At 41.5% G+C, this 14,415-nt stretch overlaps 1 long non-coding RNA gene and 2 other non-coding genes across 3 annotated transcripts; all 3 read left to right on the plus strand.

Annotated features, from left to right (window-relative positions):
- The first annotated feature begins 301 nt into the window (after nt 1–301).
- LOC103056108 (uncharacterized) lies at nt 302–9,824 on the plus strand. The gene is made up of 4 exons (XR_456685.3): nt 302–520; nt 1,021–1,223; nt 3,356–3,408; nt 6,708–9,824. It is a non-coding gene; the product is annotated as an uncharacterized LOC103056108 (long non-coding RNA).
- On the plus strand, nt 1,608–1,742 carry LOC112542437 (small nucleolar RNA SNORA13). The gene has a single exon (XR_003086197.1). It is a non-coding gene; the product is annotated as a small nucleolar RNA SNORA13 (small nucleolar RNA).
- Nucleotides 3,494–3,622, plus strand: LOC112542438 (small nucleolar RNA SNORA13). Its single transcript, XR_003086198.1, has one exon. It is a non-coding gene; the product is annotated as a small nucleolar RNA SNORA13 (small nucleolar RNA).
- Nucleotides 9,825–14,415: the final 4,591 nt, after the last annotated feature.

Genomic DNA, 14,415 nt, shown 5'->3' on the forward strand with positions numbered 1-14,415 from the left:
CATGGGGAAAAAAAGGATGGAAACAGGATTTTGTACTCCTTATGTTTTACGTTATTTTGAAAATATGACTTAAGCCAATGTTTTTCAAACTTGGCAACTTTAAGATGTGTGAACTGCAACTCTCAGAATTCCCCGGGCCTGCAATTACAAAAAAAAAATCTATATAGGCAATGTAGCTATTACAGAAAATATATACAGCTCTATCTTCTGTCCCGTGGTTTATCAACCACGGGTAGGGGGCGGAGAGAGATATCCGTAACTTATACAATTCTCGCCCTTCTTTTGCTTATTGCAGGGGAAAGTGAGCGAAGGTCGCGCGTTCTGCACGCGCAGATTTCCAGCGACGGGCCGCGGAGGCGGCTTGCTCTCTTCCTCCCCGAGAGCAGTTGCCTCGCCCTTCCACCCCCGCCATTCTGGCAATGGTTTGTCCTGGAGCAAAGCATAAAGGGAGCCGAAGGCAGCGGGGGCGGCCCTTCTCTTTTCGGCGCGCGAGGGAGGTAGCGTTTCGGCGGTAATGGAGGTAAGCAAGGCGGGCCAGGGGAGATCTGCGGGCGGAGGCGAGGTGGACAGCCTGCAGCCTGAGAGGATGGAGGGAAGACCGTGTAGACAAGGCCACGTTTTTAGGGCTGGGGAAGACAGAAGTGGAGCCGCTCTCAGCCTGGGCGGGAAGGCCTGGTTGTGTTCCACCGCAGCTCCGGAGTTGCGGTGGAACAAGTGCGGCAGCCTCGGGATTGGGGGAACCTGGCTTGCGGTGTTGTAGAAATCTTGCTCACGAGTAACTTGAGCCTCGTGAGTAAAATTCTACCGCGTCAGCGTAGGCCACTAATTCTTTGCTGCAGTTTATGGAACGGAGTTCGGACTGCAACTCGAGGTAGCCCCATTCCCGCATTCAGCCCTGCTTGAACCGCTCGACGCAACGCGCCGCTAGAACTAAGTCGGTGCAAAACCAGAAAAAATTGTATGGGCATATGCTCAGGTAAATAAAAAAAATGCAACTCTGCTGAGCCATTTCTTCTCCAGGCAAAGAAGCACATTGGACGCGTGGCGCTGCCTCGGAGGGTCCCCGGACGGAAGCGGGAGAGCAGCGGCGGCGGCGGCGGCTTCCACGACCCTCCTGACGTTGCCCTGGCGAGGCGCGTGACTGGCGGAAACACGTGGTGAGTCTGACCTCACAGCGGGAGACCCCGCGTCCGCCTGCCTTAGACGTTGGAGAGACGTAGAAGGTTGGTTCGAAGACGACTGTTTTTTCCCGGGGGTCTATGTGATTTTTGCTTGGGCAGGGATTATTCCAAGTTAATTTTAACCACTTTGGTGCCTTCCCGATGTGCTGACCTACAGCAGTGTTTCTCAAGCTTAGCAACTTTGAGATGTACGGACTTCAACTCCCAGAGTTCCTCAGCCAGCATGCTGGCTGGGGAGTTCTGGGAGTCGAAGTCCATACATTTTAAAAGTTGCTGAGCTTGAGAAACACTGAGCTGCAGTTCCATATTTCCCTGGCAGTGTGAGTCTGACACTCTTGTTAAACTCCATGCTCAAAGCATTGTCTTTCTTACTGCATGATGTGTGAGGATGCAAGCACACATATTTGTGCAATTAATTTCTGTTCCTGCCTTTAGTGTTGCCCGTTCATTTTGGTTGCTAATGAATGCGGTGTCAGAGAAGGCATAAAGCAAGTTCCACTCTTGCAGCCTTTTGCAACGCTAGGAATTACTCCTCTGGGGTTTGCTGCATGTGGAACAATATGTATTTATTTTAAAACCAAGGATAAATTTAAATACACCATTGTGTAAGTTGCTTTAAAAATAAATCCTATATTTATATTTTAAAAAATCCTCAGAAATGTGAGGTTTCTTGAGTGCCATCAAGGAGTGTTGTAGGTGCCATATTACCAACTCCTTATCTAAAAGGATTTCCCTCAAAGTTAAGTGCAGTACAGTGGAACCTCGGTTTACGAACTTAATTCATTCCGTGACTCTGGTCGCACCCCGAAGCAAATTTCCCCATAAGGTTCAATGTAATTACCGTTAATCCGTTCTGGCGTGGAGGACAGGGAGGTAGCTATTGCTTGGAGGGAGAGTCCCCCTCCCTATGACCACATGTCAGGGGCAGAAAAATGGCCGCGGACCACATGTCGGGCGGGAAAATGGCCGCAGACCGTGTCACGGGAGGGAAAATGGCCGCATATCCTGTTCGTACCCCGAGGTGGAGTTTGCAAACCGAGGTAAATTTCTGCGGCCAGAGCTGGTTGTAACCCGAAAAGTTCATTAACAGAGGCGTTTGTAACCAGAGGTACCACTGTATTCCCTGATATATTGGTATAGATGGTTCATTGAAGTAAAAGAAGAGAATTTGGTAATTCGTGTCTCATAAGCGGCATGCTGTTCCCAGGATTACAGTACCAAAATTAACATCAGAATTATGTTTCCCCCCCCCTCTTTTAGAGACAATTTAAGCTGTAAAATAGGTTGCTAAACTTTAGGGAAGCTTAATACATCTAACTTTTGTTTAAGAAAAAAACAAATTAAAAGTAATATTAAAAAGCAGACTGAAAATCTCAACCCTATCCATTAGCGTTGTGCAGTGATTTGGATTCAAAGGGGAAAAGGTTATTTGGCGCATGTACAGTGACTCACATTGCACTGTAAAGCTGTGCCTTTTCTTAAGTTCCCACTCAATCACACACACAGGAAAGGATGTGTGTGATTTAAGGAGGTGCCCACAAGTGTCATGTGCAGGCCCTTGCATGCTCTGAATCGCCTTTTCCACTTTGAATCTAGATCACTGCACAGCATTATCATGTTCATTTCAGGTCTTTGGAACCAGAAAATAATAGGGAAAATGTCTACTTTTGCTGAAATGTAGTGTGATATAGTGATTAAGGATTTGGAAAACTCAAGAGCCTACTTGTCCGTGTTAAGTGTGTGACTTTGGGGCAGTCCACTATTTCCTAACATAATCTACCATACCTCGTAGAGTTGAGAGAATCAAATGAGGGAAGCCCTTCAGAGTCACTTTGTGTGAGATGGCTAGCTATATAAATATGATAAATAAATGTAGACCGCCTGTTGTTCGCAGAAGAAAACTGTAATAGTAAATAAATTGTTTCCCTCAAGAAATTACTTATGAAGTAGGCTGCTTGCTTGGGATGGTTCCTAGAGCATAACTCCATATTATTCTCTATTCCACATTAACATTTGGAACAACCAGGTAGGCAGCTATATTTGTCAGTTTCCTTTCTTTTCTCTCCCTTTAGCTCAGATTGTAACTGTGATTTTACTACTGTACTAGAGAATGATTTGTATCAATGCAAGTAATCAATGACCCTGTAAATATCCATTTCTTTTGTGTTTTTCAGATGTAAGCAGAAATAGCTGCCATTTTGAATGACAAATAATGCTTAGGATGCAGGTATGGACCCTACAAAAACATCGTTTCTTATCAGATAGTTAACAGATTAAAAATAATTGATTTAGAATTTCAGGGTGTAAAATTTTGCCTTTGTGTTGCCCATTCACACCATCTTTTGGTGAATGTGGTGTCAGAAAAGGCATACATCAACTCTAGTTGTCATGTTTTTTTGAGTGGATTATTCATTTTTCTCTGCATTTCAGCTAGAACATAGTCCTCTAAAGAAAATTATGTTTCTTCAGTGTCTGCAGGCATAACTCAATTTTTAAAATTTGAAGTTATGGTTGATTCTATAGATATGGTATTTATTCTTTGCCTCAAGTCAGAATATCTGTATCTGTAATATATCTATTTTGTTCCTCTAGTTTTTATATAATATACATTTTGGCATGCAAGCAATATAATTACTGTTCTTCAAAAAATACCCAAATTCTTTTGGCATTGGCAGCTTGTGCTTTTATACTGTTACAACATGTATTGTTCTTTGTTAACATTATGCAATTAAGACAATCAGTGGGTTCCTTGAACTCTTTCGCTCATCTAAACTTCTACCTCTCCATGCTATTTGGGGTGGTGTTGGGGGTATTTTTGGGTGGTGATATTAAAAAGTATATGGGACTCTGACAGGATACAGTTTTGCTGACCTGCTTTCAGATATTCTGCCCAAGAGCTGTTTTACTTTAATGTAGTACGTCTCCTACATTGCTGGCTCTCTGTCCCCCAGCACACCCTGCAACCATGATGTTAAAATTTGGCTACAGAACTTCCATATTTCAGTGGCACAATTTTGCTGCATTTTTCAAGTTTTGGGGTGGATTACCAATTGAAATAGGAGTGGTTGGCTTTGGGAAGCTTCCCACTCCTATCCCTACCTTACCTTCCCCTCAGACCACTTCCTGGAATGGCATAGCATCATGAGAAGACAGGACTCTGTAGTAATCTAGATCTGAAGGGGAAAAATTGATTTAGAGTATGCATAAGTGTGCATGTCACACCTCTGAAGGCCATGTTTTTCTCCTGAAACTGCTTGGCGGCCCAGGAAGAGATGAGTTGGAATGTTTAAGGAATTGCTGGCAATTGTGATTGTTCCTGCTTGCTCCAAATCACTTTTTCCCCTTCAAAACTGTTCATCATGTTAAGAAGCTAAGCTGCAGTCACTGCATCTACTTTTAAAATCAGTAGAAATGGTTGTTTCATGCTAGGAACATAATTTTGATCCTGTTCACTGTAGTAAGAACTCTTCTGTCTTGTTTGAAGAAAATGTACTGTTTATAAGCTGCCTTCATCCCCTTGTTATGGGAATGCAAATCCATATTAGCCTAGCTGTGTTAAGATCAACCAGAGAGGAGGTGCTCATGGTTCCACTTCTGGGTCTGACTAGCAGAGGCAGCATTTCATTATGGAACATTTGTGAGTAAAGTATCTCAGCCTGCCTAGTTTCAAATGACCAGTTAAGATGTGCTTGTTTTTGTTTTAACTGTTCTACAGCTAACATGCTACAGGGTTTTTATTTTGTTTTATGGTTGATTTATTGATTTTTTAAAAAATTCTTGTATACATTACTCTGGGTTTCCTTGGGAGGAAAAGCAGTATAGTAAAAAAATAATTGTAATTGTTTCTGGTCTGTAGTATAAACCTTAAAACGTAGCAGAATTCACCCATTGACAGGCATTGGGTGGAATGGCTTGGCTTTGCTCTAATTTTTTCCTTGGACTTCCCACATGATCATCAAATTACTACTTTCCTATATTTCCTGCAGCTTCATTTTGACAGCAGAAATTCCAATATTTGAAAGAAGAATAACAGTGTTAACCATGATTGTGTACAGAGTACAGGAAAGGTTGCACTGTAATGTTTTCACCAGCACACTGAAACACAGAAAAAGTGGGAGGCAGCTGTCCAGTGTATGGGGCTTTGGAAACTTCAGGCTTTCCAGTCACCTTAGTTTATCCTTATACAAATTCTCTCACTGTTTCTTCTTGGTTTTTAATGATTTCTGTCTAAGCATTTCCTTGCCTCTGTCCCTTTCACTTTGGTCTTTCACTGCAAATAAAATTTAGTATGCCTCTCTTCCTATTACATGGTTATATACCTTTTCTAAACATGCAGACTCTCCCTACCTCCCCATATTTCAGGAAACACCATACCTCAAATTTCATCCTTCCATCAGTAATCCTCCATTCATGTGTTAGGCTGGGAAGGCATATGCAGCAAAGCCTTCTATGAGAGTATTTAGAATAGATCCCAGTAGATTTAGTAGAACTTGCTACTACATGTGCCATTTAGGAATAAAAAAAAAGTATCTGAAAACAAAAGCTGGTTAAATTATGCAGCAAGACTGTGAAATGTGGAATCTGAATCTTCAGATGTTGAGCTACGGCTTCCAGTGTGTCTCATCACAGTATCTTGCTCTGCTGGAATTTGTAGTTCAGCAACATTTCAAGAGCCACTGATTCCCCATTCCTGCTTGGCATACTTTAGCTTGTGGAGAAGCAGATGAGCTTTGGCTTTAGCTATTCCTGCAGACATAACACCAGCATCCTTGGAAGCCAAAAAGGGTTTATTGTTGCATTCTGCTGTTTCTGCTGACTAACCAGCTTAGGTAGACAGGCTGTGATGGAATGGAATTATGAAGGCCAGGCTCAGGGAGAAAAATATTTTCTTAGCTCGCCGGAGGAGCGTGGGAGATACAAGAGGATGAGACCAGCACCTCCCTGAGGAATTCACAATGTTGTGGCTGGCTGACTTGGGATCAATCAGAGTCTGGGAAGATTGATCTCAGGCCTAGCCCAAGGAACTCCAAGAGACAATGCAAATTCAGTTCAGCTATGTTTATCAGCTACAACCTCTAGCAAGAATCTTCCCAAACTAAAACCCCAGTTCCCAAGTCAGACAGCCACAACATTGTGAATTCCTCAGGGAGGTACCAGTCTCATCCTCTTCTATCTCCCATGCTCCGGCAAGCTAAGAAAATGTTTTTCTCCCTGAGTCTGGACTTCATAATTCCATTCTATCACACAGGCTCAGGACCTGGTGAGTCTTATCACAGGGAAATATGACAGCCTTGGGTGGGACAACGACAGAACGAAGACTAGCAATTCTTGCCATGCTTTGGTGGTTGACTTTCCTCTTTTTGGGGATATTTGTTTAAATACCACCATGCTCCATTATCGTTAATAGGAAGCAAGCTCAAAATTGATATCAGTACAATAATATTCAAATAGCTTATATTTCTTCTTTTTGATAAGTATTATTTTGGACAATTCTGAGTAAATGCATATTTTTTCTGTTCCTTGCAGTTGTAGAATGAGTGAATCAGAAAGTAAAAGACAGAAGATGGGCTTTTTGCATAAAGACTGGTAAAAGAATGATTGTTCTGAGGCAGTTTCATAGCAACTGTGCTCTAGCCCTGCAGCAAAATCCAAGAATATACATACTCCAGGATGTTATGAAGAGTGATCAGATCAATTGCAATTAATTGCAAAGTCCCTCTTTGCCATGAAAATGAACTTAATCCCCAAAAAACATTTCCACTGTATTTCAGCCCTGCCACAACAGGAGCAGCTGACATGATGTCAGTGATTCCCTCGTTAACACAGGTATCAGTGTTGACCAGGACAAGGCTGGAGACCACTCTGTCATGCTGATTGAGTTAGAATAACAGACTGGAAGCTTTAAAAGGAGGGTGGTGCTTGAAATCATTGTTCTTCCTCTGTTCACCATAGTTACCTACAAGGAAATGCATGCAGTCATCATTGCTTTGCACAACAAAGGATTCACAGGCAAAGATATCACTGCTACTAAGATTGCACCTACATCAACCATTTATCGGATCATCAAGAACTTCAAGGAGAGAGGTTCAATTGTTGTGAAGAAGGCTTCAGGGCGCCCCAAAGAGTCCAGCAAGTACCAGGACCGTCTCCTAAAGATGATTCAGCTGCGGGATCAGGGCACCATCAGTGCACAGGGTGCTCAGGAATGGCAGTAGACAGGTGTGAGTGCATCTGCACGCACAGTGAGGCAAAGACTTTTGGAGGATGGCCTGTTGTCAAGGAGGGCAGCAAAGGAGCCACTTCTCTCCAGGAAAAACATCAGGGACAGACTGACATTCTGCAAAAGGTACGAGGATTGGACTGCTGAGGACTGGAGTAAAGGAATTTTCTCTGATGAATCCCCTTTCCGATTGTTTGGGGCATCCGGAACAAACCTTGTCCATAGAAGAAAAGTTGAGTGCTACCATCAGTCCTGTGTCATGCCAACAATAAAGCATCCTGAGACCATTCACATGTGGGGTTGCTTCTCAGCCAAGGGAGTGGACTCACTCACAATTTTGCCTAGGAACACAGCCGTGAATAAAGAATGGTACAGAAACATCCTCCAAGAGCACCTTCTCCCAACCATCCAAGAACAGTTTGGTGACGAACAATGCCTTTTCCGGCATGATGGAGCACCTTGCCATAAGGCAAAAGTGATAACTAAGTGGCTTGGGGACCAAAACATTGAGATTTTGGGTCCATGGCCAGGAAACTCCCCAGACCTTAATCCCATTGAGAACTTGTCAATCCTCAAGAGGCGGGTGAACAAACAAAAGCCCACGAATTCTGACAAACTCCAAGCATTGATTATGCAGGAATGGGCTGCCATCAGTCAGGATGTGGCCCAGAAGTTGATTGACAGCATGCCAGGGCGAATTGCAGAGGTCTTGAAAAAGAAGGGTCAACACTGCAAATATTGACTCTTTGCATAAACTTAATGTAATTGTCAATAAAAGCCTTTGACACTTATGCAATACTTGTACTTATACTTCAGTATACCATCCTAACATCTGCACGAAGATCTTCTAACACTGGAGCAGCAGACTTTGTGAGAATTAATCTTTGTGTCATTCTCAAAACTTTTGGCCAGGACTGTGGCATCTTTTAAACCTGCAAATCTATTTCCCAAGGGGAAAAAATCTTTTGAGGATGGCAACCTGTTGAAAGAGGCATTTTTGGCTGCTATTTTTCAAATAAAAAGAAAATAATTGCAGCAATTTGAACATCACATCATTTCTGGATGAATTGAGACAATCTCAAACATCAGTTGTAAAATGCTTTACAGAAATGTCTTTAGGTTTCACTTCAGTTTGAGGAATCCAAAGATATAACAGATTTCCCAGTTGGCAGTCACTGTGAAAATGGTATTCAGTGATCTTTCTGTGAAAGAAGAGCTATTCAAATCCATATATTTGAAAGAAAGAACAAGAGGTGAGGATATATTTCAGACTTTCAAAAGCTGTGCTCTGGAAACAAATTTGCCTTTTCACAAATTGACATCTATCAGTACTGTGGCGGACAACACTAAAGAGTTTATTGCCCTCTATTGCAAGGAAGAGTAAACGTTTTCCAACTTCATTTGGTATCATTCATCAGAATGTATTCTGCACTCAGGTTATGCAATTTAAACTTGTTCTAGGTCTTGCTGCAAAAATATAAATTCTACTCAGGCTGTTTCCTTGCAGCACAAGCTTTTTATTGCACTATTGGAGGATATTAGCACTGATGTTGAGAACACCAATCTCATTTCACAAACTTCAGGTGCTTGGATAATACTTACTTGGATAATAAAGGAAAGGTATTGGCTGTATTTTTTAAATCTGATTGATGAAATCAAGGAGTTTATATAGTTTCAATGTTGAGCAGTTTGAGGACAAGCTTTGGCTATTGGGCTTAGCTTTCCTCTCTGATTTGATGCAAAAGACTTCTATGAATGTGGCCAAATTTTGCTGTATTGTTTGTAAAACCAGATACTCTTTGATTGCATTAATGATTGTGAAGTGAACTACTTTGTTTTATCTGTCCTTAACGTGTTGGATGTTGGTCAGGAACTGTAATAAAGTTAATCCAGTAATACAATACATACAAAATTAAATAATTTTAACACAGCTTCAGGGAAAAGAGAAGCATGTTTGATACAATTGCAATCAGTTCCTTCAAATGTAAACTCAAGTTGGGGAATTCAGAGTTGCAGAGTAAATAATTTTTCCCTTTAACAAAGCAATTTATTGGTATTAGTCATTTTGAAGTATCATTTGTGAGTTACCTTGAAATACTGGTGAAAACTCCATGTTCGATTTAACAGTTAATTTACATTGAGCCTGTTGTGCTATTCTTTTTAGACCCATTCAATCCAATTGATAGCACAAAAACTGCAGTATCTGTTGGAGAACTCTGCATTCTAATAGAAGAAATAGAGCTGGAGATTGTAGCCCTTAAAATGACTTAGTTGTGAATGCTAATTCAAGTCATGATGATTTCTGGATTCTAGTTGATTCACAAAAGTTTCCTTTGTTAAAAAATGCTGCTGCAAAGATGTAATTTTACTGTGGATCGGCGTATTTGTGTGAGTCGCTTGTCTTGGCAATGAAATGTATAGAATCAGAAAATAGAAAACATTTAACTGAGAAGCATCTGGGTGACTGTTTGCAAGCTGATCTCATACACCCCTAATTACATCAAGCATGCAGATGGCCTACAGTGTCAATCTTCATATTAATCACCTGGGGCTATGTATTTTCAGAACTTCTGCACATCTGTTGTATGTAGAGAAATAATTATGTACAAATGATTCTGTGTATGAGCCATACTATACACGGAATAGCTAGTTTTTGGTAATCTGCCCAAATGAAAACGCATACATGTCACATATCTTAGTCTGTATACAGAATTAAATGCTCTCCAATGGAATGTGGTCTGGGCAGAAGTGTCTCAAAGGGAAAGCAAGCAGGGAATAAGCCAAGACTGAGGTTTCCTTGATGATGACATGGGTTGCAGCTCAGAACAGAAGGGAGTGGTTGGGAAGGGGCATGTGTGATGGATACGTTGCTCTGGGAGCCTGCTCCTCACTGCTGAGACTATTGCAATAAAGAATAAACATTGGCCAGTGTGTTGGCAGAACGCTAAAGAGGGAATGAAAAGGGGATGGATGGACGGACGGACGGACAAGCTGGCATGCATGCCGTGTGGAGGAGAATTGAGAGGGAATGATACACAGCAGCCTTGTTCAACTTGCCTTCTAAAATCACTCCAAATTTTGTTTCAGACAAAATCCCAAACAAGTAAAACATTCCAGATTTTGTTTTGGACAAATTGTCTCATCCAAAATGGTTGACAAAACATCTGGAACACAGTGGTTTGTAAGCTTGTAACAAAACTTATTTCCCATTTTCTGCATATCCCTAAATGTTGATAAAATTCCTCTTGCTATTTTATTGAAGACAACTCAAAATAGTGAGCAGAAATACAGAATTATTCTCAGAGGGTTTTTTGTGCCAATTGAGTTTTATTTGAAAGGGTAAAAGCTGAAGTAGAAATATGGACCCAGATATATATGGTTCAATTCAACTAAGAAAAGTGCTTTCTAGTGTGTTGTAGTCTGCAATAAACAAAAGGGTGTAGAGCATTGGTTCTCAGCGGGGACGGTACCGCCCCCCTGGGGGGCGGTGAACTTGTTTTGGGCGGTGGGCATGTTTTGGGCGGTAGAGGGGCGATGAGCATGTTTTGGCATTCAAACTTAATTTTAAAACTCACCCAAAAATTTATTAAATCAATTATCCGGTTTACACCATTTGTACCAGCAATAAAACGAACTTACGCGACGGCTGCCCTCACGCACTTCTAAGAATGGTGAGACGAATTTGTATTCTAGGTAGGCTGACCTTGAAGAACTCGACACTACGATTCTTCTCTGATCCCAACCAGCACAGCGCATGCGTCAGCTGTCTTCCCACGCGATTAATCGCAGTGCGTGCGTTGAGGGTACTTTCAATATGAATGTTTGATTTGACCCGTGTTTCTTGAGTTGCTTTTCGTTCACTTCATTTCTGTTTTTTCCCCTCAGTTTCGATTTACTTTCATTGTTTATTTGGCCAGTCGGCTAGGTAAGTGCGCTTATTAGTTCTTTATCGTGGTCCGTGAATTATTAATTTTGAGAAATAGTTACCTTTCCCTCATATTTTGCAGCCGCCAACGATGTCAGTTAATACAAAGTGTCGTCAATACAGTTCCATGTATTTGAAGTTCGGATTTGTTCGAATTAAATTGCTTAAAATTTTTGCCTTTTATAATTCAGTAACTCCCCCCCCCCCAATACCCTAAATTACAGGATTTTCACAAAGGGTGGCGTTGAAAAATTTTCCGCTCCTTAGGGGGGCGGCAGCTTCAAAAAGGTTGAGAATCACTGGTGTAGAGGAAAAAAGGATCTGGAAAGTTGTGTATGAGCAGCACAGGGAGACAAAGTAAACTATGCCTGTATAGCAAAGGAAAAAAAGGAATTTATTTATGCCGGGTCAATTGGGAGCAGAAACATACTCTTCTTAAATTTTTTTTCTTTCTTGTGTGGTCCTGTGTCTTTCTCCAGTCCGTACACTTTACCTTCCTTGATTCTGCCTGGGCTTTTCCTGCTGCCCTGCTGCTCTCTGTCCATTCTGGTATAGAAATGACTCCTCTGACAGCCATGTGATGGTTTCTTCTGTGCCAGGTACCACAGAGACTGGTGGTGCTGTGGCACAGGCAACTGGAAATGCTTTCTGTAGAGGAGGATGAGATTGCTGGGGAAAATCTCAAGGGAGAAACAATTTTTGCTGTATAGTCCCCTCTAAGCTTTCTTCAGTGTATTGAATGCCCTCTGCTGAGCCTGTTTCCAGTGGCAGTGGATGTAAAGGAAGACAGGATTCACACATTCACTCAAGAATTACACACAGATCTCTGCTTTGTTGTTTGTCCCACGGTAACTGCTGGCTCAGCCAGGGCAAGACGTAAACTACCTGGCAACATCCGCTTGTCTTGGCACCTCTGCAAACAGGCAGCAACAAATGCGGGAGAAAGAAACTCTATCTGGTTGCAGGTTTCCCATTTTTCAGCAAGTGAAGCCATTTATTTTGTACCATTAAGTTCTTACTGACAAACCAAGAGTGGAACTTCCCCAAAGAGACCCAGATAATCAGCTAAATAGTGGTGCGCTCCTTATATGAAGATAGGTACTGGATGTGACTACAATTCACCTTTGATGTGTGGAAGCTGGAGAGGTTGAGGTTGTGAACTTTTCACTTGGGTAGGCAAATGCTGGAAGCCAACATTGGTTAAAGGTCATGTGTGAGGCCCTCTTTGCAGGTATCTTGTAATTTGCTCACACGGTCCATCAGGTGGTTCAGTTTGACGGTGGAAGGACAAGGCTACTAGTGATCTAGGCAGGTTTCTTCATAGAGTTGAGCTGCAAGCATTGCAGGCTTTTATTAATGTTGAAGGAAGCAGGCAGGCAGCAGTGGCCAGCAGCACCATCAGAATGATCTGTTTCAGTGAAAGTGTATCTTCTGTTCAAGCAACCATAGGGAGAAATGTCAGTAGGCTCTTCAGAAATGGAGCACCTTCTCAGATTGGGACTTCTTGACCATGTAATTTGTAGTAATCTGGGTAGTAAGAAAACAGCCCAGCCAATAGAGAAAAGCAAGGCCATTGTTACATAAAAAATTGTGGAAAAGCTGCAGCAACCATTATATTTCTCAATCATCTAGCAGGTTTCTCTTTAGCAGACACCCTCAATCCCTCCCTTCTCATATCCTGTTTTGCTCTATCTCTGATTCAGGTGCCACTTGATGGCTTGAAAGTAGTGTGTGTGAGCAATGGTAAGGCTAAGTGTGATGACAATGGACCAGCAAGCTGCCTGGGGACAAAAGAGCTTTTCTACTAGCTTTTGGTGAGCTTTATATCACTCATCTTCTTGGGTGTCTTACAAATGGATTCCCATCCCCCACTTCTTTGGATTCAATGTCGAATCTACAGTTCTACTTTCCATGAAAAGGAAAAGGATTAAAAGTAGTTGAAACATCTCTTCACGCTATGTTTAAGTGAATGAGAGGGGGAGAGTTTGTTCAAAGGGGCACCCAAGATATGGAATATATATGGCAGCACTGCAGTTTGCATGCTCTTCAGAATCTGGTTCCACGTTTGTGAAATATGAGTGGATTTGTTTTTTTCCCTTGTGTTGAAGGGTTGAGTAGCTGGCAAGAAAAAGAGTTATTATAAGAAAATATTTCTGATTGGCTTGGAGGAGTGCACACAAGGTAGAAAATATATTTTGTTCTCTGCCTACAGAACACTTAGGGGCTTGAACATTTAGCTGAACCTGAACAAGCTTGGGCTGATAAAAATCCAGAGGCAAGTTGAATTTTTAGGGCAAGCTGGTACACGTCAGACCTGGGCAAAGACAAGATTGGATTATAAAAAGGAACTGAACTTGCAGAAACTGCAAACCTGACCAGTTTGGTCACGGAAAGAATAAAAGACTTCTTTTGAAAGACTGGAAACTTTATATGGACTTTTTGTTGAAAGAAGAAAAGACTGAATTGATGATTTCTGGATTTGGGGATTAAAAGGGTCAAAGAGAATAGGGAAAAGAATAAGATGGCAATTAATAGAGGGATGGAAGGCATAACTTTCTCATTTTTTTTACTTCTCGTTTTGTATATTTTTACTATATTGAAAAATTACAATAAAATTAAAAAAAAAAAAGACCTGGGCAAGGACCACCTAGAGCTACCTGCTTTATGGCTGAAATATTTTGGAGATTCCTATTGGTTTATCACATACATGTGCGTAACCACATAGAATTAAACAGCTTCTGACAGCTTCTATATCCAAAAAGCAGCACCTGTTGAAATAAATGCTACTTTTTATTTCAAAAGGAAGACTTATACTGAGTTGCAGAGTACTGAGGGTTCTTGTTATTCCACACAACTGTTGGGAGCCAGATTTATGCGGTAAATCTCCAGCACAAACATGAATGCCAATGGGTAAGGCAGTCTTAGATTAGGTTAGAACAGCTGGCTTTCAGTTTTCATAGTTCTGAAGTTGAGGAACTATGAAAAAATATACTAAATAAAATCCTGATAAATCATAGAAGTTAGCAACTAGCTCTACTGGTCTGGCTAAAGTGGAAATACTCAAGAAACATGAAAGCAGTCACACCTAT

Source organism: Python bivittatus, unplaced genomic scaffold, assembly GCF_059951505.1.
Source record: "Python bivittatus isolate LINGU-HERP-01145 unplaced genomic scaffold, Pbiv_v1 ctg000850_np1212, whole genome shotgun sequence".
Taxonomy (NCBI): domain Eukaryota; kingdom Metazoa; phylum Chordata; class Lepidosauria; order Squamata; family Pythonidae; genus Python; species Python bivittatus.